The following is a 26,288-nucleotide window of genomic DNA, read 5'->3' as shown; positions in this document are numbered from 1 at the left end:
CGTGTGACTGATTGGGAGATACAGGTGGACTTGAAAAGAAAACTAGTCTTTCCACAAGATGTGGCAGCAACCTCACATTGTCCTGACATGGTACTGATATCCAGGAGCACAAAGACCATCATAGTAGCAGAACTTATCATCCCTTGGGAAGACAGGCTGGCTATTTCACATCAACTGAAAAAAGCCAAGTACCAGGACTTGATGGATGTGGCTCTCATCAAAGGATGGCACGCAGCCATTTTTCCTATCGAGGTGGGCTGACGAGGTGTTGGGTTTGCACCCTGTTTTTAAAGAAATGAGAGGCACAAACACTGAAAAGAAACCAGTCAGAGAGAGACAAATATATATATATATATATATATATATATATATATATATATATATATATTTTTTTTTTTTTTTTTTTTTTTTTTTGCTCTGCGTAGAGGAGGAGAACAATGAAGCAGCTTGTAAGTGCTCAGCCACAAAGCTCTCCTAAAATCTCTTCCTCTGGCCCAGCCTTTTATTTAGTTCATCAACATGAGAAAAAACAAACAAGGACAGTCGGGAGAGGTTACACATGAGTCATGTCTGCAAGAGGGTGATAGCAAAGCAAGGTAACGGCTGAAACCTTCCATTCCTGCAACATGAGCCTTGTGGCTCGTCAAAGCAGGATAAGGCAAAATGAAAAATAGTTTGCTCAATCATGAAGAATGCAGACAACAAGTATTTCTTTCTAAAACCTCCTCTTCTCACAAAGAGGAAAAATAATAAGCATATACTATAAGAAAATAAATAATAATAATATAAGCATAAACTATAAGAAAATAAATAATAATAATATAAGCATAAACTAAAGAAAATAAATGATAATAAGAGCATGAACTATATAAAATCCTTGACATAATCCTCCCTGTTTATCATTTATTTACATAAGTTTGTCATGTCCAAAACACACTTCAATAGAAAATTTGTCCACTTTAACCACTTGTCTTATTAGATTTTCAGCTAAAGCTTCATAGGCTAAGAGTGTGTTAACTCATCACGTCAACAGTTCAAGCTTTTCAATATCATCATAATTCTCAACACAGTCATTATAGTTTTCTCCACTAAGGTCTGACTGTTTCAATGCTTGATATTTTGGCATAGTTTGTTGGAAAGCCAGATTACACTGTACAAATGTATTTGACACCATTTTGCCAACCATTGTTTTGATATAAGGGATCACACAACACATGCAAAGTCCAATCAGAATTAGGACTATAATAACTGGTGTCACCATTTTCAATAGTAACTGCCACCATGGTCCTGAAGTTAACCAGGACCAGGGATTCCACCGGTTCACGGCTAGGGTGTCTTTATGCATTGCATCACGAAGTTTATTCAGCTCTTCCAATGCGTCCTGCACATCCACTGAATGAATGGAGTCTGGGATGAAAGTACAGCATGTTGTGTTCAGCAGAACACAAACTCCTCCCTGTGAACCAGTAAGCAAGTCTAAAACCATGCGATTTTGCATCACCATGGTACGTAAAGCATTTATTTCAGTGTTTTGAGCTGCTACTATTTTCTCAGTTACATTCATGAACAGACCCAATCGATAATTCAGAGTTTCAATCATTAATGAATTTTTTACCACTCCTATCCAGGGGAACAATGAATGTGCTATTTTATCTCCTACAGACCACAATTTTTGGTCCTTTGGTACATCCGAGCCCCACATGTGATCATGTGGTAACACATCTGGGTATATCGATCTCCTCCGTCTGGTGCTGCCATTCTTCTCTGTGGAGGTCCTTGGCACTACCACATATGTATGGTCAGTCACCTGGGTAGGTGCACACACACCACCCCAATTTGGTGGGAGACTCATGTACAGTCTGGAACCACAAAGCCAATAGATGTCATCATACACCGGAGTACCATTTACAGGTGGTAGCAAAAACTTACTAACATAAGCACATGATTCATCTGTTCCCCATGGACAGGAGCCTGTATAATTACATCCCCGTCCAATGTGATGAAGATAAGTACCATCCACATAATATGTTTTGGTTAGGCTTAAATTATTTGATAAAACATACGTTTGGGTACACAGACATTTCTTAATTTTACCTACAGTTTTATTCCCTGTCCCGTAAAAGCAAATCGGGAATGGCCGTTGTGATGACAATTTAACATGTGATGATATTTTTGCATTTCCCTTCAGTCTAGTCAATGGAGCAGCACTTGGGCACGCTTGTACGTCTTCTGTTGAAATCCCTATCATATAAGTGGCTGCACTGAGGCAAGTGGTGTTACGTCTTGTCAGATTTGCTGAGAACTGTTGCCCCCGAAATACAGTTTGATTGTGCGTCCGTATGATAAGACATTCTGTCACCCTAGCAGGGTACGGTTTAGCCGTCAGAGCTGGGTGTGTTGAGGATATAGGCATTTGCAAACAAACATAACAATTAGTAACATGTAATTCCATAGCCAATAAATGAACATATCTGTACCACATATTAGTATGGTATATATGAGGGTGTCCATCTGTCTCATTCACATTATGAATAAACCTCTTCTGACGTTGCTTCCGTTGTTCTCTGGCTCGGTCCACAGTGAGCTGCAATTCTTGGGTCAACCACCAGGCCAAGAATCCGAGGAGCATGAAACACACTAAGATCACAACGCAACCGGCTGCCCTACCAACAGTCCGGCAGCGGCGGCGCTGAGCACGCCGCTCCGGGGTCTGCTGTAGTTCAGTCATGATTGCTAGGATACAGTGTTGTTAACCAACCTCACCTAATAGTGCAAGGATCTCCCTGCTTCACTGCCGTTGAGACAATCTATTGCTAATTAAATAGACTCCCTTTGTAGCCAGACTTCCCCTTACACTGTGGAGGCAGCCAACACACGCTGTATCTTACAGTGACTTAGATGTATCCACGTTGATCTCTCCGCTATCTTTACTGCTGTTGGTGTTGTTAACAGCACTTGGTATGGACCTTCCCAACGAGAACTGGACCAGTTCTTCCTCTTAATCACTCTGATGAACACCCAGTCTCCTGGCTGGACTACTGGAAGGCTGTCCTGTGGGAGATCAAAATTATTCGGCAGTAAATGTGTTTGAGTTATCTCTTTCTGTGTTAATGTCTTTTTCATAAAATCTGCTAATGTTTGTTCCTCATCTGCTGTTTTAGTATCCATGTCAAAAATTGGTAGACGATATGGTCGTCCATAAAGTATCTCAAATGGTGTTAAACCTGATGGTGTTGGTGTTATTCTCATATACAATTTTACTAGGTCCAAACATTCAATCCAGGTTCGTTTTGTGTGTTCCTTACATTTCCTTAGTCTTGTTTTTATTGTGCCATTTGTCCTTTCCACTAATCCTGCACTTTGTGGGTGATAAGCACAATGATGTTTTAACTTAATTTTCATGTGTTCTGCTACTCTTTGTACAACTTCATTTACAAAATGTGTTCCATTATCACTGTACAATGTCTCTGGTATTCCATAATATGGAATAATTGTCTTATACAATGCTTTTGCTACTGTTAAAGAATCTGCTTTTTGTGATGGAACAATTTCTACCCATTTTGAAAAGGCATCAATTAATACTAGACAGTATTGATAAGGTCCACATCGATTTAGTTCAATAAAGTCCATATGAACAATTTGAAAAGGATACTGTGGTTTTGGGAATTGCCCTCTCCGGGGTCTTATATTTCCCTGTGGGTTGTGTTTCAGTCAGGTAACACAGGCTTTACAAAAATTTTTTGAGTATAAATTAAATCCATAGGTAGTAAAGTATTGGTCTACCATATATACCATCCCCCCTGTCGACACATGCGTTAACCCATGCGTCGCAATTGCAGCTGCTTTGAATAAGCTTTTGGGTAGGATGGGTTTGTTATGTACACAATAAAGTCCTTTGGGGTTTGGGGTTGCCCCATTTTTCAACCACAAATGTTGTTCCTGCGCTGGTGCCTGTTTTTGCATATCCAATAAAAGGTCAGAATCTATTAATGGTTCATTGTTTGTCTGAGCTGTGTAAATAGAAGAAGTGCCATATCGACCACCTGCTGCTTCTTTCGTTATTTTGTCTGCCAGGCAGTTTCCTCTGGAGACAAAATCTGTACCTCTGATGTGGGCTGCGCATTTACATAATGCCAGGTGTGATGGTAATGTCACTGCTTCTAGCAAATTTGTGAGTAAGCCTGCATGTGTCACTGGTTTCCCTGTAGAGGTTATCATACCTGTTTGTTGCCATTGTTTTGCAAAGAACCAAATTATTGAAAATGCATATTGACTATCTGTATAGACTGTCAGTTTCTGTCCTTTAGCCAAGATACAAGCTCTGGTTAATGCAATGAGTTCTGCAGCTTGGGCTGATTTAAAATGATCAATCTGTTTTGCTTCAATAACAGTATTTGGTAATTGAACAACAGCATAGCCTGTTAATGTCTGTCCTTTCTGATCTTTGAAACATGAGCCATCCACAAAGTAATGTAGTCCATCTGTAAATGGTTCGTCTGTTAAGTCTGGTCGAGGTAATTGTTGTTTCTGTGTGTCTGCCAAACAATCATGCGGTTCACCATCTGTCTCAGTAGGTAGGAGCGTGGCGGGATTCAAGGTGTTGCATCTTTCAATGGTAATATGTGGCTGAGACAGTAGCATTGCTGTATATGCTATCTGTCTAGCAGGTGATAAGAATGTATCTAAACGTTTGGAATAATAGCCAACTGGTTTATTTTTATTACCATGTTGTTGTAGCAAGACTGCACACATGAATCCCTGTTTTGTGTCCACCATGAGAGTGAATGGCTTAGCATAATTGGGCAGAGATAATACTGTGGAACTCACAAGTTCTTGTTTAAGATCTGTAAACTGTTCTTCAGCTTCTTTATTCCACTGTATTTTGTCACTCATAGCCATTGGTATAGAATGTATTAAATCCTGCAATTTCTGCACCTTCTCTGCATAACATGGAATCCAGGCTCTGCAATAATTACAGATACCTAAGAAAGTCATCATTTCCTTTTTTGTTGACGGTTTAGGCGCTTTGAGAATAGCGTGCTTTCGATCGTCTTGTATTCGTTTCCCCTCAGCTGATAGGACGTGGCCTAAATAAGTCACTTGTGGTTGCACGAACTGCAACTTTTGCTTTTTAATTTTACTTCCTGTTTCTGCCAAATGTTGCAAAAGCATCATAGTACATTTTGTACAGCTGTCTTTTGTCTTTCCTGCCACCAAAATGTCATCTACATACACCAAGATTTGTGAATCTTCTGGTGGAGTAAATGAAGATAAGCAACAATTTATTGCTTGTGTAAAAATGGTTGGACTGTCAGCAAAACCTTGAGGGAGTCTTGTATATGTATATCTTTTCCCTTTGAATGTAAAAGCAAACCAAAATTGAGAGTCTGGATGAACAGGTACTGAGAAAAATGCATTACTGATGTCTATGACAGAGAAGTACATATTTCCAGGACTTAATCTATCATCTGAGTCAGTGGTCACATTGTGTTTTCTGATCCATGCACTAATTTCTGGCTTCAAACCATTCAGGAGGGCTTGTTTCAGCTGATTTTGATATGCTCCCGCTTGATCATCACTATGCGGTATACCGCTGTTTGCACGGAAAACTGTCCCTAAACGCTGATTATAATCATCCACATCCTCATCTGCCTTTTGTTTACACGCATTTATTTTGCCATAGTCCGCTTTCTGTTTAAACTTGTTTTTAACTCTGGTCACTAGATCGGTTATTTGAGCCTGTAACGCCACTGCCGGATCTTCCTCATTCCCGTATGGCAGGACCGTGCCGTCTGCAGCACGTCCTGTAAATGTCCCTCTCACGTGGACCCAGTTTCGTCCCAGAGCCAATTGTACGGCCTGTCCTACTTCACAGCCATTCAACCTATACGCTTTTAGAATATCTTCTATTCCTTTTACCCATTCTTCCACATCAGCTTGTGGGTCTGGCAGGCCAGACACGGCCTTTGCTGCCTCTTCTGGTGTCCATGGACGGAAGACATGAAGGAATGGTGGCTGTCCTTGAGCTATATTTGGGTTTGGGACCTGGATCATTGGAGCAATAAAACTGTGATCTGGGGATATATTGAAACCGTATTTTAGAGGCGGCTTAATCATAGCCTAGTCTCTCAAAATGTATTTTTCGGGCATGAAAGAATTTGTTGCCGCAGGCGGGGTCAATACAGTTGAAAATTCCACCCTGTGATTATCCAAAAATGGATTTGGATAAAGTGAGCTTATTGGGTCATATGACGGACCTTCAGAACTCCCCTGGGGATAATTAGGGTCAAAAATCGGGTCCTTTACCAGTGGTGGAGCCACTGTTGGTGCCGCTTGTCTTACTGCAGCCTGATTTTGTGGCTGCAGGGGTGGATATACATCACGGCCTCTCATGGCCATCTCATTATCTTCAGGTTTTACAAACATTACTTTCCCCTCTGACTTTCCTTTCTCGTCTTTTTTCCTCTTTGTGGCCTCTACTCTCATCCGTGCTTCACTGAGCCATACTTTTGCACACTCTATTTCTCCTTCTTTTCTTACTTTCCTGTTACCCTTTTTATTTGCTGCTGCTGCTGTAAGTTTTAACACCAAACCTTCACAATCTGGCATAACCAGTTTACCTGAAAAGCCATATTTCTTTTTCCATTTAGTTATGTACTTCAGATTTTCCAGATTGCGTTTGTGCATGTATTTTTCGTCGCCCTGAAATAGGGGCTTATTTTCTGTGCATGTGTTTCCCATGTTGGTCACCTATTCCCCTTCACTCTGCAAAGTTCAGGTCAAGCTTCTACCCCGTGGGGCGGATCTTCCTTGGAATCCCCCTCTTTGCAGACTCGTCGGGAATATGTGAGTGTGGTGCGTATGGACTTAAAATGACCTACTTTGCAGACAACGGCTCCACTTTTATCCCCTGATAAAATGGGATATCAAGCTGTCCGTGCTTCACTCACTCACAGTCTTATTCTTTTATTATTACTAAGGAATACTCAGTCAAACAATACCACACATACAGTCCGACACTGTCACACACACACACACTCCCACAACCACTCCAACTCTCACACATATACAAAATAAATTACAGATTTCATCAATGATTGCAATTACAGACAAGCCCTCATCTTAAAAAAAAAAAATAATAATAATAATAAATCATTTTATATCAAGACATAAATAACACAACAAAATCCTTACAACAAAACAACAAAAACAGAATTTTCTCTCATTCATACCACAAACACACTTAGTTTCACTTTTGCAATAATCAATTAATTCGCGTCTCTCTAACTGCTTCTCCTGAAATTTATTCTTACTCCTCCTGTATTTCTCAGCCGGATGGGGACTCGAACCCCTCCGCCACCTGTGCCGGCAGGACCGGAGACTCTAACTCCCTCCCCCGCACTTTATTCCGGATGGGGACTCTAACCCCTCCTCAACATATTTTCCTTACAGGCAGGCAGTAATTACGTTAATTTGTTGCGCCCCTCATTTGGTTTGGAGGCGTCGTCAATCTACTGTGGCGAGCGGAGGTGGACGTCTATAGTCACCGGCCCGATGGAGAATTCACTCCTCAGGACTTTCCTTCGATCCCTCTAGTGGAATCGGCCGTGCACGGTCTGCGGCGTGTCTTCCTCCGTTCGCTCGAGAAGATCTGTCGACGCCCCACGTTGGGCGGCAAGAAAAAACTGTTGGGTTTGCACCCTGTTTTTAAAGAAATGAGAGGCACAAACACTGAAAAGAAACCAGTCAGACAGAGACAAATATATATATATATATATATTTTTTTTTGCTCTGCGCAGAGGAGGAGAACAATGAAACAGCTTGTAAGTGCTCAGCCACAAAGCTCTCCTAAAATCTCCTCCTCTGGCCCAGCCTTTTATTTAGTTCATCAACATGAGAAAAAACAAACAAGGACAGTCGGGAGAGGTTACACATGAGTCATGTCTGCAAGAGGGTGATAGCAAAGCAAGGTAACGGCTGAAACCTTCCATTCCTGCAACATGAGCCTTGTGGCTCGTCAAAGCAGGATAAGACAAAATGAAAAATAGTTTGCTCAATCATGAAGAATGCAGACAACAAGTCTTTCTTTCTAAAACTTCCTCTTCTCACAAAGAGGAAAAATAATAAGCATAAACTATAAGAAAATAAATAATAATAATATAAGCATAAACTAAAGAAAATAAATGATAATAAGAGCATAAACTATATAAAATCCTTGACACAAGGTTTCCCAGCAGCAACATTGAGCAATTTCCTGCAGAAAACAGGCCTAGAGTCAAAGCAGTTGAGGAAGGCAGACCACCCTTTCCTGTCTCAAGCAACGCATACAGGTTAAGGGGTGAAACACTAGTGAACCTAAGATACCTGCTGATGATGTAGAGGGGTTCTCAACAATGTGGGCTCTCAAAACCCTCCATTTAGGAAGATCACCAGATGTATATTGTTGATCATATCTTAGTAGCTCCTGCAGTTTCTGCTTGTAGCAAAGCATTTTAATGTTTACCTGAATTTAAAATGTATTTATATGTATTTATATAATGGCTGAGTGGATTCTTGTCATTTCATTGGTGCTTTGTATGTCACATGACAAGGATTAATTCATCCATCTGTGTTGCATTGCATTTAGAGTGCGGCTTGGTTCCATTTAGAGTGCAAATGTGGTTCCATACGTTTGGTACCATTGCACTCTCACGTGCACGTGCACATGCACAGCCTCATGCACGCGCTCACATGTGATCACACATACACACGTGCGCGCACACACAAAACCAATCCACTGTGCTGCCTGGAGGGTGTTAGCAGGAAGAGAAAACAAAAGCTGGACTCATTTCTGACGTGATTTTTTTATTTTTTTTATTTTATTTTTTTTTTGCTGCACTGAGGACGTATACAGTCTTATTTTTGTTGTTCACACACGCACAAGCGCCGGCCAGGTTGCATGTGTGTGTGCGCGCGCGGGGGACACGACTTTCCTGAGAGATAATTTGAGCTAACTGACACTGCTAATTCTTGTAAGATACACGCACACACACACACACACAAAACAAATCCACTGTGCTGCCTGTTAGCAGGAAGAGAAAGAATACCTGGACTCATTTCTGACATGACTTTTTTTTTGCTGCACTGAAGAGGTACACAGCTGGACCGAGCCTGTTGCGTGGGCACGCGCAAGGGACAGCGACATGATGATTTGATTGAGTTAACTGATGCTGCTGCTACACACACACACACAAAATCCACTCCACTGTAAGCCGACTAGATGCATGAAAAGCTGCTAACATGAAACGCTGATGTGATTTTTGGCTGAACTGAGGAACTACACAAAGTCTTTTTTGTTTTTTTAATGGAAGTCCAAAGTCAGTGCACAGCATCACTGGACTACACGTCACAGTGGAACACCAAAAGTCCCTTTTCTGTTGTTTATAAATTAATAAAATATCAAATGACTATGATCTATTTTAGCTGTTATATAAAACAAATAATGAATGTTTTTACATTCTTTCAATGGTACGAATATTTAATTCGGTGAAAGCTGGAACATACCATTCAACGAGGGAACACCTCATGAAATATTCATACCATTGAACTCATACACATTCATTATATATATATATATATATATATATATATATATATATATATATATATATATATATATATATATAAAGTGCTGTCAATCACAAAATTTGTAATCGCTATTACTTGCATGATTGTCCATAGTCAGGTTGCAATTAATCATGATTAATTGCAAATTAATTGCACATTTTTATCTTCAACCCAAGCTGCCTCTTAGGGCCTGTTCACACATAGTGCGAATGTTGTCGAATTGTGCATGAAGTGCACATGAAGCTGGAATTGTATGCAAAACATGTAAAGTCGTAGCTGCATCCAATGCCTTTTATACCTGTTGCTACATCTATTTGTGCACACCAGCGGCTGAAAGACAGAGTGTGCGCAGCGAGACCCCATCAAACTCTCTCACAGCAGGTGTCGGCCAAATTCTAGCTGACACACACAAACATTGCTCGCATGGCACATAGAATGCGTGACCATTTGCACTATCATCTCGAAAACAGTCAGCAACCACTGTCAAGCTGGATGTGAAATTTGTCTCAATGCCCCACAACTGTGGAGTTGCAAAAAGTCACACACATGTGGTGTATGTGTCTCGCACGTGTGTGTGTGTGTGTGTGTGTCACCCCCCCTGCCCCCACTCCCTCCAACACAACTCCCTCCTCCTGGTGTGCCAGGGGAGGGGGGCACACTTGCATAAAATGCTTATATGTACTGTATGTACAGATCTGATCACATGGGGGCTGGACAACGAGGTCTGATCGCACACAACACGGGGAGGTGCCTGTCAGGTGATCACAGCACACTGGCAACTGGATGACAGCTCAGTGCACACATAACAAACACAAACCACTGCCAGGACAGTTATATAAAAAAGACCAAAAATAATTTGGAGCACTAAATGTTACTTTAAAAGTTAAACAAGCATTTAAGACCTGTTTTATAATTTACTCCATAAAAAAACTACTTACGACCCTTGAGTGACCTGCAGATGGCTGATGTGATAAACGAAGACATAATGATGATGAAGATGCAGAGAACAGGGTGAGATGGTGACTGACAGAGGATCTGATGTGGTGACCCCCGGTGGGAGCAGCCAAAGGATGAACAAGAAGGAGAAGTGTTCACAACACAGTTGGCTGGTTTTGTTTCTAAGTAATGTGTCAAAACTCAGAACACAAAAGCTATGCATCAGCAAATGCCTCCAGATTTATTTACCAAAGCCAACGCTAAGCCAATTCAATGCCACTGTACAAATTAGAAGCAGGGCATGTGTGGTGCACAGATGGTGCAACTCTCACACAAATACTGTACATGTAAATACTTATGTGATGTTAATACATTCTTGTGTGCTTTTCAATTATGGTACAGTTTCTGTACAACTGCTGACATTTCATCTAATCTGTTCTCATTGTCTAAACTCTAAATACAAAGACCACACTTTTCTTGTCCTGGATCAGTTGTAATGTGCTTTGTTTGTACAGATTATTCAATCAATGTTTCCAAAAGGATTAGAAATTCTTAACTTGCAAGAGTTTCTAATACCAAAATTATAGATCTCACTTTCAAATGTTTGCAAACCTAATGCCCAGACCCTGAATAATAAGTAAGTTGCAAGAAAAGCCTGTACGGTCTCGGCCCTCATTGCCCACTCCTGCACTAAGCCTTAGTACTCAAATTTTAGTCAATGACTAAAAATAGTGGCGAGCTATGGGGACAAGATTAGGCATGTTATACCCATCCAACTCCAGCCGAAAGTTATAAACTTTTAACCATCCATCTGAGATAATTTGAGCCTGTTAATCCTGTTCTAAAGCCAAGATGGCAGCGATGATTGTGTTTCAAGACATAGACAGGAGGCCATTCTTACGTCATGAGAGGGTTTTTTTGAGATCAGTGTTCTCCCAATCCCTCAAATCTGTGATATTTTTTGGCTGATACTGATTGTAAAAAAATCTTTGAATCATGTTAAATGACATTTACATATTTTGGAAATTACAGAAAACATGTTTTACAGCAGAATGATTCCTGTTTCTGTCTTTGAACTGGGTGAGAAATCATGAAATCACAATAAAACTATTGTTTTTGTTCTGGAGTTTCATACCGTAGTAGTAATATACACAAGAACTGATGAGAATTTAGTTTTAACCAAAAAAAAAAAATAACCTATGAATATTGAGCCAACTTTGAGTGTGTATGTCTTTCATAAGTAATTTTGACAGCAATGTTTTTTTTTTTTTTTTTTTTTCAAGTGACATTTCCTCAAGGAGACTGTACACTTTTATTCTTTCCAGTTTTTTCCACTCATTACAGCTGAAGTGAAGGCTCACATCCACAGAATATGACAAATGGTAAGAAAAAAAAACTACAACAAAGATAAAAATAAGTTTCTGAGCTATTAAGCATGTACAAAGAATGTGAAAATACAGAATTCTTGCAGCTGACACCAGAGCACATGCACTCTACACTTACAGTGTGCTTGTGGTGGAAAACATATCAAACAGCACTCGTTGTGGACTCTAACTGCATTCTGACTGTGCTCTAAAATACTCTAATGGTGTCAAAATAGCATTCGAAACAGTCTGATCACATTCAAAGGAAATTTGCCATGGGCAGGCAGTTGAAGTGGAAAAATATCGTGCAGCAGTCGAGGTGGACTCTGTCTGCCTACTAAATATTACCCCAGCCTCAAAACAGCATTCGAAACAGTCTGACCATATCCGAGGGAAATCCGCCATGGGCAGGCATCCCTAAGCCTGCGGTCGTGTCCCCGTCTGCACTTCCCTGTGCATCCCATTCGGAGTGCACAAAGGAAATATTGTAATGTGCAATGTGCAACCAAAAACACCCAGCACGTCTCTGAGCGGTGGAGCAAGGTGCGCGCAGCTGAACGGGCTGTTATATCCATAACAAACCTTAGATCACAGATACATTGTCATGCCCTCTCATGGGTTACATAATGTATGTGAATTATGAGGCTCATCATAGTTGTAACACCACGCGCATCTGTGCAGCACCCTGCCCCATGGTGAGTCAAAGGCTCTGTGTGGTGTCCCACTTACGCATATAATCAGCATGATATTACAGATCCATTAAGTCCACCTCATGTGTTAGGAGATGTATCTGTCATATAATGTTATTATGGCTGTCGTACCCCATCCAGACGGCTGCACTGCAAGTCAGCCAGCGCGTCACAGAGACACACTGACATGCAATGCATTTTAATACACTGTCACAGCTGTAATAATTGGAGGGCAGATGCACCGTCCACTACAAAATAATTATTCCATATGATGCCGTGGTGCTCCTGCATGGGCCTACATCATTTGATTGCTTTAGTGCGTGTGCGTGTGGCTGGATCATCTGCTCGCCTTTAGTGCTCCTGTGTGGGCTCATATCATCTGGTCCAGTGCATGTGCATGAGCCTGCCTGTACAGTGGGGCATCCGACTGTCCATTAAACAGATGATCACCTGGAAAGAGAGCGAGCGAGATAGAATGTGTGTGACAGATTTAGTCCTATCTCACATATATGGGTATGAACACATGACATTACTCACTCACTTACTCATCTTCAAGCGCTTTTCCGGGTTCGACTCGTGGGGGCAACAGCTGCAGCAGGGGACCCCAGACTTCCCTTTCCCGTGCCACATTGACCACCTCTGATTGGGGGATCCCGAGGCATTCCCAGGCCAGTGTGGAGATACAATCTCTCCACCTAGTCCTGGCTCTTCCCCGGGGTCTCTTCCCAGATGGACATGCCTGGAACACCTCCCTTGGGAGGCACCCAGGAGGCATCCTTATCAGATGCCTGAACCACCTCAGCTGGCTCCTTTCAATGTGAAGGAGCAGCGGCTTTACTCCGAGCTCCCCACAGATGATTGAATTTCTCACCCTATCTCTAAGGGAGACACAAGCCACCCTCCTGAGGAAGTCCATTTCGGCCGCTTGTACCCGCGATCTAATTCTTTTGGTCATGACCCAACACTCACATAGGTGAGAGTAGGAACGAAGATTGACCAGTAGATAGAGAGCTTTGACTTTTGGGTCAGCTCCCTTTTGGTCACAACAGTATGGCAGAGTGAATGCAATACCACCCCTGCTGCACCAATTACATATTCCTCAAAATACATATTCCAGCTGATATGCGGGTTCATTTCGCCCCTGGTGTGACCTGGTCTGACGGGGGTATTATTCTTACTGCATTCTGATACCATTTTGGTATTCGTACTGTGTTCCACCTGCATTCAAACTGCGTTTGGGTGCTATTACACACAGCATGTGCAGGGATTATTCGAGGTGGGTCGGGGCACATTTAGACGGCATTGTTGTGCATTTCTTAATCCCTCCCAGATGTGGCATGAATTGTGGTTGATTCGGTTTCATTCATGCACATTTGTGCTAAATGTGGCAGGGCCCTTTGTCTCGTACTTTCTTTAGTCAAAGACTCTTTAGTCCGGAACTGGAAAATGGCTCATGCCATGGGAATTCCAACACTACCCAAATGTCCTCCAAAGAGATCTAGCACCAAAGGTGACCAGTGACTTCTTGTGATCACTGGACACCATTGGTAGTAGATCCCTTTGGAGGCTATTTGGGTAGAACTGGAATAACTGTGTCAAATGCTTAGTGACTTAGAGAGACTCAACTGAGCAGTATCACTTGAAAAGTGATACTTTGCAAGTGAGCATTTGGGCCATATGGAGCATTTGGGCATCATTCAGCACACAGACCAAGGATATGCATGCACTTTACCTGGCTACAGTGGACAGATGGTTACTTTTGAGATGGAAATGGCAGCACACAAACCATTTTTTGTCTGAATGTCAATATGTGATGAGTTGAGTAGCTCCTTCACATTACTGAATGACCCTAACTCTAACCATCGCCTTAATCATAACCACAACCTAAACTTGGGACTCTGGTGAGGGTGGTCGCATCTCCTCCTCTCTCCTCTCCCTCCTCTCCCTCTGTGCTTTTCTATCTCTGCTCCAAACTTCAAAAGTCCCAACTTCACCAGACTGTGAATTCTTCAAACTCTAGTTGGATTAACCATGGAATTGATCAGCTGGTCTCTGAATGTTATTGACGCCATTTTTTTCAACAAGGAAATCAGGGCTGGGGGATCCTGCATGCCCAGATGGAACCTACCCTGCGGGCTATGTTCTCAATGCCTGAGGGAAGTGGTGTATTGCATGCTTGGTACCACTCTCTGTGGAGGACATCAAAGACTTATTTATGTTTGGTTTTATTGTGGGAGGGGCTGGTGCTTATTGTTTTATGTGCTGGCCTGACCTACCAAAGAATTGGCAAGATGGCTGCTACTAGAACCGCTACCCCTCACCTGTCTGTTATGATTAATGAGTTGGGCAAGACGATACAGTCTCAGACTGCGTTAACCCTTGAACTCAGATGTAAGTTGGATAACATCTCAGAGCAAATGTACGCCTTGCAAAGGAAGATGTCAGAGACCAGGGAATACTCATAAATTGGATTTGGTCAGTCAGAGGAGCTGCAAATGTGTTTCTCTGCTCAACCCTAAACATGGCAGGCTTATCAGCCTCTGAAGGTCAAACGCCCCGCAGTTTTCCTCCAGAAGAATTTCTACGGCCTTGGTAATCCATTTGGCTGCCTTCTTATCTTCTGCCCTCCCCTACAGTCCGATGTTGTCAAGGCAACTCCAGACATTATGCACACACTGACAGAAACTGATACAAACTCATCTGACTGATATGAACACATGACACACGCCACTCTCTCCCCCCGCTCCCCCACCCCTACCACCCCCCCTTTCCTCCATCCTGCCACTCCCGCCGAACTTGCGGCTGTGTGAGATACTGCTGCCCCCCCCCCTCCCCATACTCACATTTCTTCAATTCAGATGAAGGACTGTCTTAAAGTTTAGTGTACATAAACAATCAAATGTATATGTATGGTTGTTCTAATTCCTATGTGTGCCATTATTATGTTCAACTTGTAATAATTGTGGATTAATTGTGTTTTGTCTGAGGTGATTGGGTGTAAAGAAATTTCGTTGCACTTGTAATGACAATATATCTATCGATCTATCTATCTAACAAAGATGAATGTTCCCTTAAGATGCAGATGTCAAGCAGAACATTCTGTGTTGTTCAAGAGAAATTATGCTGCTGTTAAAAAAACACATTTCTCCATGCGTCAATAAATGATGCAAAGAGGCCACCTTACTCATCACATAGTGATGCAAAGGGGCATTGACCAAGTGTAAATATGTGATGAGTTGAAAATGACAAAGTGTAGGAAATGGGCTAGTTGTCTGGGTGGTTTCCATCCAGGATTGAAGGCATTTCTCTCGTGAGGTGGATGCAGTGATGCAAGACACTAGCACATGCTCATAGACCTGACCTGACCTGAAGTTCTTTCACTGTATTTTTTTTCCATTTCCATGTGGGGTTGATATGCATATTAATTTTGTTGGCTCCTTCCTGATGCTCATACACATTGAATTTGGTATCTCATTCGCTTGTGATCAGATGTCATCCTTTTGTTTGGCAGACAGCCTGCTTGACAACCTGATCTATACAGTCAGCTTTGGAGTTTACAGTGAATTTGGAAAGTATTCACAGCGCTGCACTTTTTCCATATGTGTTAATTTTACAGCCTTATTCCAAAATGGAATAAATTCATTTTTTTCCCTCAAAATTCTCAAACCTCATTGTTACCTGCTCAGCCTGTTCCTTTTAAAAAACAGGATTATGGAACATCTCGTGTGGCATTGTGGGAGGTCTGTGTGGTTGTGCTTTGTGTTACTCTGGTTTTGGTCTGCAGCTGCTTGCAGCACCTCACACCAAACAGTTGGTGGCACTATTGCACCATATTAGGTTGCAAACCACCGACTAAGAGAAGCAAAAGATGAGGAATCTGTGTGCAGCGCAGCAATGTTAGTGTGCTGTTCTGTTCTGGCAACAATAAAAGTTTGTGTTCAACAATTTAATACACCTGTTCAGCCTCTGTACTATGGCTAAGAGATCACTAAGCAACATCTAACTAACTTCATAATGACAAAGTGAAGAAATGTCAATCAATGGGAGCAGGATGTACCTGAGCTCAATTTTGTGCTTCACGGCAAAGGCTGTGAATACTTATGTACGCGTGATTTCTTTGTTTTTTTTTTTATTTTTAATAAATATTCCAAAATTTAAAAAACGTTTTTCATGTTGTCATTATGGGGTGTTGTGAGTAAAATTTTGAGGGAGAAAATACATTTACTGCATTTTGGAATAAGGCTGTAACATAAATTGTGGAAAAGGTAAAGCGCTGTGAATACTTTTTGGATGCACTGTATATTCCTGACAAGCTGAAAATACTCCATCTTCTAGTCTCTCATCATGTCTTGGTTCCACTTCATTATCTGGCTCCTTCTTCACATTTTATGACACCTGCCGCTTCAGCCAACATTAATGACACTAAATTATATACTATCTTGCATTTAATTAAACAGTTGACAAAAAATCCTGGATCCAAGTCAAGACTCAAATCTTTATCAATGTTGGAAACGTCTTACATATCGCCAAGTACACTGGATATGGAACTTGTGAATTATACAGGTGGAAACACAAGGCCATTCTGAATATTTCCCAAATTGAATTTATTTAAATAAACTAAATAGTAGCTGTTAATTTTGAATGTTCATTCTGATTGAATAAAGTGTTATAAACTTTATCCACATTAAGAGTAAATTATTCTCATGCTGTTGTACTATAAGTAATCATATCCATTGTAATGCGTTTGTGTGACTCGACAGTGTGAAAAAGGCTGCTTTCACATTTAATGGTTCTTCACTGATGAGGTTCCTTTGTTTTGTGAGCAGCGTCGTTTCCATCAGACTTGTCCCTAGAGACACTCGCACATTATTGTGTTTCATCTGTCACATGTCACTTTTTAATGCATTAACAACATTGTGTGTGTGTGTGTGTGTGTGTGTGTGTATATATATATATATACACACACACACATCCCTGAAAGAAAAGTGCCTCCCTGAATTACTCCAAAATAATAAAATGAGTGTAATTTTGTAATTTTGAATGGCAAAAAATTAGCATTTTTATGAGTCATTTTCCTGAATGACAGCATGTGTAACTGTCGAATAAGCCTCAGTTGCTGGCTCACGAGTCGACGTGCGCACTGACATTCACCCTTTAATGGTCTTGTGTGTGTGCGTGGGTAAAATCCATAAAATGGGAAGGAGGCTGATGTGAGGATGAACAACGGATTACACATCCAGCCTATTTTATAAATTGTGCAAAGAAGATAAAGCAACAATCAGAGTGAAAACAGAAGCCTGGCGTTCAGTTTTAGTTTAATGTGCATCACATCTTCAGCAAAGCAGAATCATTGGAAAAGATTCAGCTTCTGGTTTAGTGTTCCACAGCTGTGGGTTTTTGTCTTTTTAAAAAAAAAAAAACAACCACACAAAGCGCAGCTAACAGTGTGAATGTCAGCGGACGCGTTCTTGCAAGTCAGAATTGTGTTCTTCTCCCGACCTTCATATGAATCCACGCTGAGGTGAACACTGCAAATGTAAATGTTGGGGTGGGACTTAGCATGTAAATTCTACGAGAATTCTCGTAAGAAGCACGGTTTCTATTGATTTGTTTTTCAGAGGCTAAGATGGTTGGAATGTTTAAAAAATATATGATCATTTTACAGTACAGCGTTTCTAGTTCCATTCATTAAATATGGTCATGTGACTCTTTGTTGATAGTTTAAATAATTTTTTTTTTTTATTATGTGCCACATGGAGTCAATGTGGCACAAAGTCTGCTGTGTGTAGCACAAATGCATTTGTGGCCTGTCAGACTTCATGTTGCTATTTACGCTGTTAGAAATCATAACTAGGGGCAGGACACAAAGGAGTTGAACAGTTGCTGCGTTCCATTTACCTCAGAAGTCATAAGTCGCAAGTAGGAATGACGTCACAACTGAGGTAAATGTGTTCCATTTTCCACACAGCACTGAAAGTGAATGTGGCTTGCTTGGAAAAAGTCTTTTCTACAGAAAAAAAAAAAACTTTCACTGGGAGGGAGTGTAAGAAAGCGGGAAGCTTTGATGGCATCAGATGAAGCCCGACAGGAAGAATAAAAAGTTGCAGTTCCTTGACTGGCTGCTTGAGGCTGACTCCAGAAGGGACCCATAGGAGTCCATGTTAAAATGTGCAACTTTTGAGCAGAAACAAACAGCCTAGTACAAAAAACAGTTTTGGTCTCCATAGATTGTTTCCTCCTCCATGACAACAGTATGGGGGTAGCTGGAGTGACTTTTTTGCAATGTCTCAGTATAAAATGTTTTCAGCCGTAAAGTTCTATTTAACTGGGACCGGGTCGCTTTCAACTGTGCCCAGTGACTCCGCCTCTGACTGACAAGAACTCAGAGGCCGCTCGATGCAGCTGCTTGCTGTTGTGGAAGTTGGATCTGTTTCATTCGGAGTATTTTATTACAAACACTTAGAATAATATGGCTTGTTATGTGGTGAAACATCCTAATGGATCATCTAAGAAGTCCCTGCTACAATATTTGCACTGAGTGAAATGCTCATCCTAATGTTGTATGCTAATGGCGCTAGCACTTTAAGCAGCTATCAGTTAGCAGAACCCAAAACATAACCCCAAAACATGATTTAATAAACAACTCAACCCTAACCCTCATTTTGATGTAGCCAGAATCAGCGCTGCCACTGCTGTCAACATGGCGATCACTGATCCGTAACCCTCAGTGGTCCTTGAGTATATGTATATCTTATCACATGTCTGTTCATGTATCACTCCTTATATCACGCCCCGATGTATCTGTATCAGCCCCAAGTCTGAAGGACAGATACAACTTGTAGATATTAGGGCATGGAAGATTCCACTGAATTTGGGAATTGATCTGGATCCAGATTCTGGATCAAGATTTCACTTTATATAGGCTTTGAAGGATTATGTCAAAACTACTTCATGGATTCTGTGCCACAGATAGATATTAGGGCATGGAAGGCTCTCCTGAGTCTTGGAGGTGATCCAGATCAGATTGGTCGGCGTCAGAAATCTTTGAGTGCTCTAGTTTGTATTCTGTATTTGTCACCATCTGAGTACCTCTTTTGGTTCTTATTCTAATCACGCTTTCATTCAGTTTATGATTCTTTGTGCTTGTCTGTGTGTGCACATTTTCTCTCTGGTTCTATTAGAGTATGTTATAGGGTTGATTTTTGTTTTCCCCCAAGCTCTTTGGAGATGGTTCAGTGTGGTACTTATTCTGCTCTGTTTGTGGATGTGCACTCTATCTCAACCTCCATCTAGCACCTGGGTCTCATTAAGATAATTACCGCAGAATATATTAGTTTCCCAATTTCTCCCTGTCTTTGTTGAATTATTCTGGTTTTGTCCTACCTTCTTTGTGGTCATCAGTCTTCGGGTTATTTTACCCTTTTCCACAAGAGCAGATTTTGTGAATTACAGAAAGGCCAGTAAATAATACTCTTATTTGTTTCATTACTTTTTTGAGTGTGTCTTTGCCTGAATTTAGGGTTTGATTCAGCATCACTGTGACAAACAAATGAAAATGGTCAAAATAAGCAAGGTTGAGTAGGATTACTTTGAAAGAATACATGTGGATTACATGTATGTATGTACATACATTTGGATTACTTATAATCTGATTACTTTTGGATTACATTTCAAAGTAATCCTACCCAACCTTGAAAATATACTCAACAAAAATATAAACGCAACACTTTTGGTTTTGCTCCCATTTTGTATGAGATGAACTCAAAGATCTAAAACTTTTTCCACATACACAATATCACCATTTCCCTCAAATATTGTTCACAAACCAGTCTAAATCTGTGATAGTGAGCACTCCTCCTTACCAGTCAGTATATGGTGTGACCACCATTTGCCTCATGCAGTGCAACACATCTCCTTCGCATAGAGTTGATCAGGTTGTCAATTGTGGCCTGTGGAATGTTGGTCCACTCCTCTTCAATGGCTGTGCGAAGTTGCTGGATATTGGCAGGAACTGGTACAAGCTGTCGTATACGCCGGTCCAGAGCATCCCAAACATGCTCAATGGGTGACATGTCCGGTGAGTATGCCAGCCATGCAAGAACTGGGACATTTTCAGCTTCCAAGAATTGTGTACAGATCCTTGCAACATGGGGCCGTGCATTATCCTGCTGCAACATGAGGTGATGTTCTTGGATGTATGGCACAACAATGGGCCTCAGGATCTCGTCACGGTATCTCTGTGCATTCAAAATGCCATCAATAAAATGCACCTGTGTTCTTCGTCCATAACAGACGCCTGCCCATACCATAACCCCACTGCCACCATGGGCCACTCGATCCACAACATTGACATCAGAAAACCGCTCACCCACACGACGCCACACACGCTGTCTGCCATCTGCCCTGGACAATGTGAACCGGGATTCATCCGTGAAGAAAACACCTCTCCAATGTGCCAAATGCCAGCGAATGTGAGCATTTGCCCACTCAAGTCGGTTACGACGACGAACTGGAGTCAGGTCGAGACCCCGATGAGGATGACGAGCATGCAGATGAGATTCCCTGAGACGGTTTTTGACAGTTTGTGCAGAAATTCTTTGGTTATGCAAACCGATTGTTTCAGCAGCTGTCCGAGTGGCTGGTCTCAGACGATCTTGGAGGTGAACATGCTGGATGTGGAGGTCCTGGGCTGGTGTGGTTACACGTGGTCTGCGGTTGTGAGGCTGGTTGGATGTACTGCCAAATTCTCTGAAACGCCTTTGGAGACGGCTTATGGTAGAGAAATGAACATTCAATACACGAGCAACAGCTCTGGTTGACATTCCTGCTGTCAGCATGCCAACTGCACGCTCCCTCAAATCTTGCGACATCTGTGGCATTGTGCTATGTGATAAAACTGCACCTTTCAGAGTGGCCTTTTATTGTGGGCAGTCTAAGGCACACCTGTGCACTAATCATGGTGTCTAATCAGCATCTTGATATGGCACACCTGTGAGGTGGGATGGATTATCTCAGCAAAGGAGAAGTGCTCACTATCACAGATTTAGACTGGTTTGTGAACAATGTTTGAGGGAAATGGTGATATTTTGTATGTGGAAAAAGTTTTAGATCTTTGAGTTCATCTCATACAAAATGGGAGCAAAACCAAAAGTGTTGCGTTTATATTTTTGTTGAGTGTAGGTAATGAGACGTTTCCCATCTTTGTTCTTTTCTTCACTTGTTTTTCCTTTCCTTATCTCTCCACTTCAGTGTATTTTGGCAGTTATTTCAGAATTGAAAATGTAATATTTTCTAGACTTAATACATACAAACTAAAATGTTTCAAAAATGTTCTCTATTTTAATTCTGATAAGAATAAAAGAAAATGTACCTCAAGTACCTTTGCTGAAAGGGTTGGCTGTGCACAGAGTGCTGGATCAAAGCATATTCAAGGAAAGTTGACTGGAAGAGAAAAGTATGCTTGGAAAACATACACAAGCAAAAAGGATGGACACCACTTTGAGATGCTTGTCAAGCAAAGCCAATTCAAGAACTTGGGGGAGCTTCACAAGTTGCAGACTGAGGCTGGAGTCAGTGCATCAAGAGCCACCATCCACAGACCAAAACAAAAAAAAAAAAACAGTGATTCTTACGTTTACTTTGATATTTATTTCATTCTTACATTTTTTTTTTACTTTTATTTTATTGCAAACAGTATGAACTTAAGCTATTTCACATTTTATGTGGTCAACTTATTATTTCTTAATATACATCAATTCCTGCATTTAAGGTCTCCAGCACATTCCAAAAAAAGTTGTGATGCTAAACCATTTACCACTTTGCATTGTTGCAGTTTGTCTCACAACACTTGAAGACTTTTTGGCATTGAGGACATGAAGCAACACAGCACTTCCTGTGTTATTTCAACCCAGTCTCACGGCAGTTTGTGATGGTATTACAAAAAGTCAATTAATCTATGGGTTTGTGATATTGCCACGAAAATGGCGGGGCAAGAAATGTGCGATAACATGGAGGCTGTGGGGGTTAGGTTTGTGGAAAAGAAAGGAAGACACTTATGTTATGGTTATGGTTAGAGTTAGAAGAAGGGGAGAATTATAAATAGTAAAATAAAAAAAACTATGTCACAAAAGGCGCCCCATTTTCGTGACAGGGTTGTCAGTGTTCAAAGCTGCATGTAGTTCTATGATAGTTACAGGTGTGTCTAATGTATCTGTGTGCTCTTTAGATAGCTGAGGTAGGTTTAGATTGTTGAGGAATGACTGGATATCTACTGGATTAGGTGTATTCTCCGATGGGTATAGATTACTGTAGTAGTTCTTAAATATCTGATTAATTTCCTGTGGCGACAGCATATAGTTTCCAGTTTGATCCCTGATATATGTTATCATTAATTTTTTCTTATTGCATTGTAGTTGATTTGCCAAAAATGTACCTGATTTATTATTATTATGTTTGACATTATCATATCTAAGTCGTTGAATGAGGAACTCTGTTTTTTTTTTTTTCAATATAATATTGTCAAGCTGGAATTTTGCATTATTTAATTCAGACAAAGTTTGATCACTTGCGTCCGCGGCATATTTATTTGTTAAATGTTAAATTTTTTCTTCAAGGTCATTTTCTAATTTATGTTCCATTTTATTTTTATAAGAATATGAAACAATTTTCCCTCTAATTACTACTTTTCCTGTTTCCCAAAGCAAAGAAGGAGAAACACTTGGAGAGTCATTACTTTCTATAAAGTCTGCTCACTCTCTTCTTATGATTTTATCAAATTCACAGTCCTTTAAGAATGAGGTGTTAAAGCACCATGAGTGAGACTGTTTAATAGTGGATTCTATTTGTACAGAAAGTGACACAGGAGCATGATCGCTGATAGTGATGGAATGAATTTTAGAATTAATTTTGGGAGTTATAGAATTACTAGAACAAGTCAATTCTAGAATGAACCTGATATACAGGAGAGAAAAATGTGTATTCCTTTTCAATGTTTTTGATTCTCTAACTATCCACCAGACCAAAGTTGTTGTGTGGGCCGCTGAAGAGGAGGTACTGCTGGCCCACCACCACCAGAGGGCGCCCTGCCTGGAGTGCGGGCTCCAGGCACCAGAGGGCGCTGCCGCATCATGGGAGTAGCCTGGGTGACAGCTGTCACCCATCACCAGACACAGCTGTTCCACTCAGCACAGAGGTATATCAGGAGGACGGTGTCTCCACCTCAGTGCCGAGATATCGCCTAAGACTAAGGTAGTATTCTCTGCATTTATATATTGCATAACCAGCTAAACCTGTTAAACCTTTTCAGGACTGGTGACTACAGATAGCTTCATTGTTTGGATAAGTACTCACCTTCCTGCTGTTCTTTGACAAGAGGTGGAGGCGGCTTCTCCCCTCTCCGTTACTGGGTGCGGTCATCCACGCCTGTGTGTTGTTGCTCTCTCCTGCCAGCAGTACCGGATCCGACGAGCGGAGGCAGTGGCCACCTGGGAATTCGGGACTTGGCGGTTCCAGTATTTCCAGGGTTCGGTGGCAGAGGAGATCTGGGTGGTTCCGGTTCGACTGAGACGGACGTCTCCTACCTTCGAGCCTGCCCACACGACACCAGCGGATTCGACCCCAAATTGTGTTTGTTATATTAATTGTGCTTGTTTCACAGAAGTAAATCTTGTTATTTACCTTCTCCATTGTCCGTTCATTGCGCCCCCTGTTGTGGGTCCGTGTTCCTACACTTTCACAACAAAAGTCATCCATATACTCCTTTATAGTTTTAGCAGACTGAGAAAGCCTTACAGATGTTAGAGAACTGGAACGATCTAAAGATGGGTTTAAAGCAACATTACAGTCCCCTCCAATGATGACTGTGGAATTGGCCATTAAATTAGAAATCTGTGAAAACAATGTATGAAAAAAGGTTGGGTCATCATTGTTGGGAGCATATAAATTAACAATTGTAAATATTTCACTAGAAATAGTTCCCTGGGTTATTATATACCGACCTTCAGGATCCATCACAGAATTGCATTTTTGTTTCAAAATGCTTCAGACCTTCTCTACTGGGGACAAGCCGGGACTGCAGGTAGGCCAGTCTAGTATCTGTATCCTCTTCTTCCACAGTCAGGCCATTGTAATGTGTGTAGGATGTGGTTTTCCATTGTCTTGTTAAAAAATGTATGGATGTTCCTGGAAAATATGTCTTGAAAGCAGCATGTATTGCTCCCAAATCTCAATGTGCTTCTCTGCATTAATTCTACCATCACAGTGTAAATTACCTTTTTTTTACAACCCCATACCATGGCAGACCCTGGCTTTTGGGCTTGTTGCTAATAACAGTCTGGATCTTTTTGTCTTTCGTCTAGAGCACAAGACATCCATTTCTTAAAAAAAAATGATGTGTAATACTGATTATGCTGAACACAATATACATTTCTATATGATGGCCAACCCCAGATACATTAGAGCCCAGATAAGTTGATGCTGCTTCAGGTCAAGCTTAACATAAGGCTTCTTTTTGTACAGCAAAATTTTAGGTGGCATTTCAATTCAATTCAATTTTTTTTTTATATAGCGCCAAATCACAACAAACAGTTGCCCCAAGGCGCCTTATATTGTAAGGCAAGGCCATACAATAATTATGTAAAACCCCAACGGTCAAAACGACCCCCTGTGAGCAAGCACTTGGCTACAGTGGGAAGGAAAAACTCCCTTTTAACAGGAAGAAACCTCCAGCAGAACCAGGCTCAGGGAGGGGCAGTCTTCTGCTGGGACTGGTTGGGGCTCTTTCCAGATTTGTCATGGAAAGAGGAGTGGAGGAATTCACCACGGAGCCGCTAATGGCGCGGGACAAAAGCACCTCCGTGTTGGTCTCACAGGACATGTTGTAACATGCCCAGCTCTTGCACCATTCAGAAGATTGAGACGGCTTTCGGTGGCTTTTCAGTTGTGGACGAGCTGGACATGCCACAACATGTCCTGTGAGGCTTCATCACGGCGTTGCTTTTTGTTCTGCGCCATGCGGCTCTGTCCCAACGAGCGAATTCCTCCGCACGTCTGTCTCAATGTGCGGAAAAAGTGCTATGTCCAGCTCTTCTGCCATTTCTCTGGTAGTCATACGATGTCCCGGATCAACACAGCGTTCACTTTGGAAATGATCTGGTCATTTCAGCCTGTCGATCGCCGCTCCGAGCGCGGCACGCCCTCAGCCATTGTGCGCCGTCTTTAAACCGGTTGTAACACTCTGTGTTACAACCGGTTAATCTGTGTGATCCCCACAGAATCGTCCCTGAAAGCCGTCTGAATCTTCAGAATGGTTTCCACCTGGCTGTCTCTCACAGTTTCTGGAAAAATTTGATGCAGCAAAGCTCCAACTCGTTCAGACATTTTCCTTGCAATGAAAATCCGACAAGGGGGGTGGACCACTGCTCACTCAAAGCCTGTTCACAGGCGAATGATGCAACCGACAGGCGTGAAAAAACTCACGCATGCACACGAAGGCTCAAGCTTGGCTGATGCAATCACACATGATTCAAATCCATAAGGTTGTTGCAAAAAATAAAAAGGTCGGATACTTTTCTAACAGACCTCGTATTTCTTTTACTCTTTTAATTATGTATTTTAATTGTGCTTTTAATCTTTTAATTTATTTTAACTTGTTTTTAGGTTGTTTGTGTGAAGTGCCTTGGGGCGACGCTGTTGT

This window comes from Thalassophryne amazonica, chromosome 8 (assembly GCF_902500255.1).
Source record: "Thalassophryne amazonica chromosome 8, fThaAma1.1, whole genome shotgun sequence".
In the NCBI taxonomy this organism is placed as follows: domain Eukaryota; kingdom Metazoa; phylum Chordata; class Actinopteri; order Batrachoidiformes; family Batrachoididae; genus Thalassophryne; species Thalassophryne amazonica.
Note: the sequence above shows the minus strand (reverse complement) of the source record.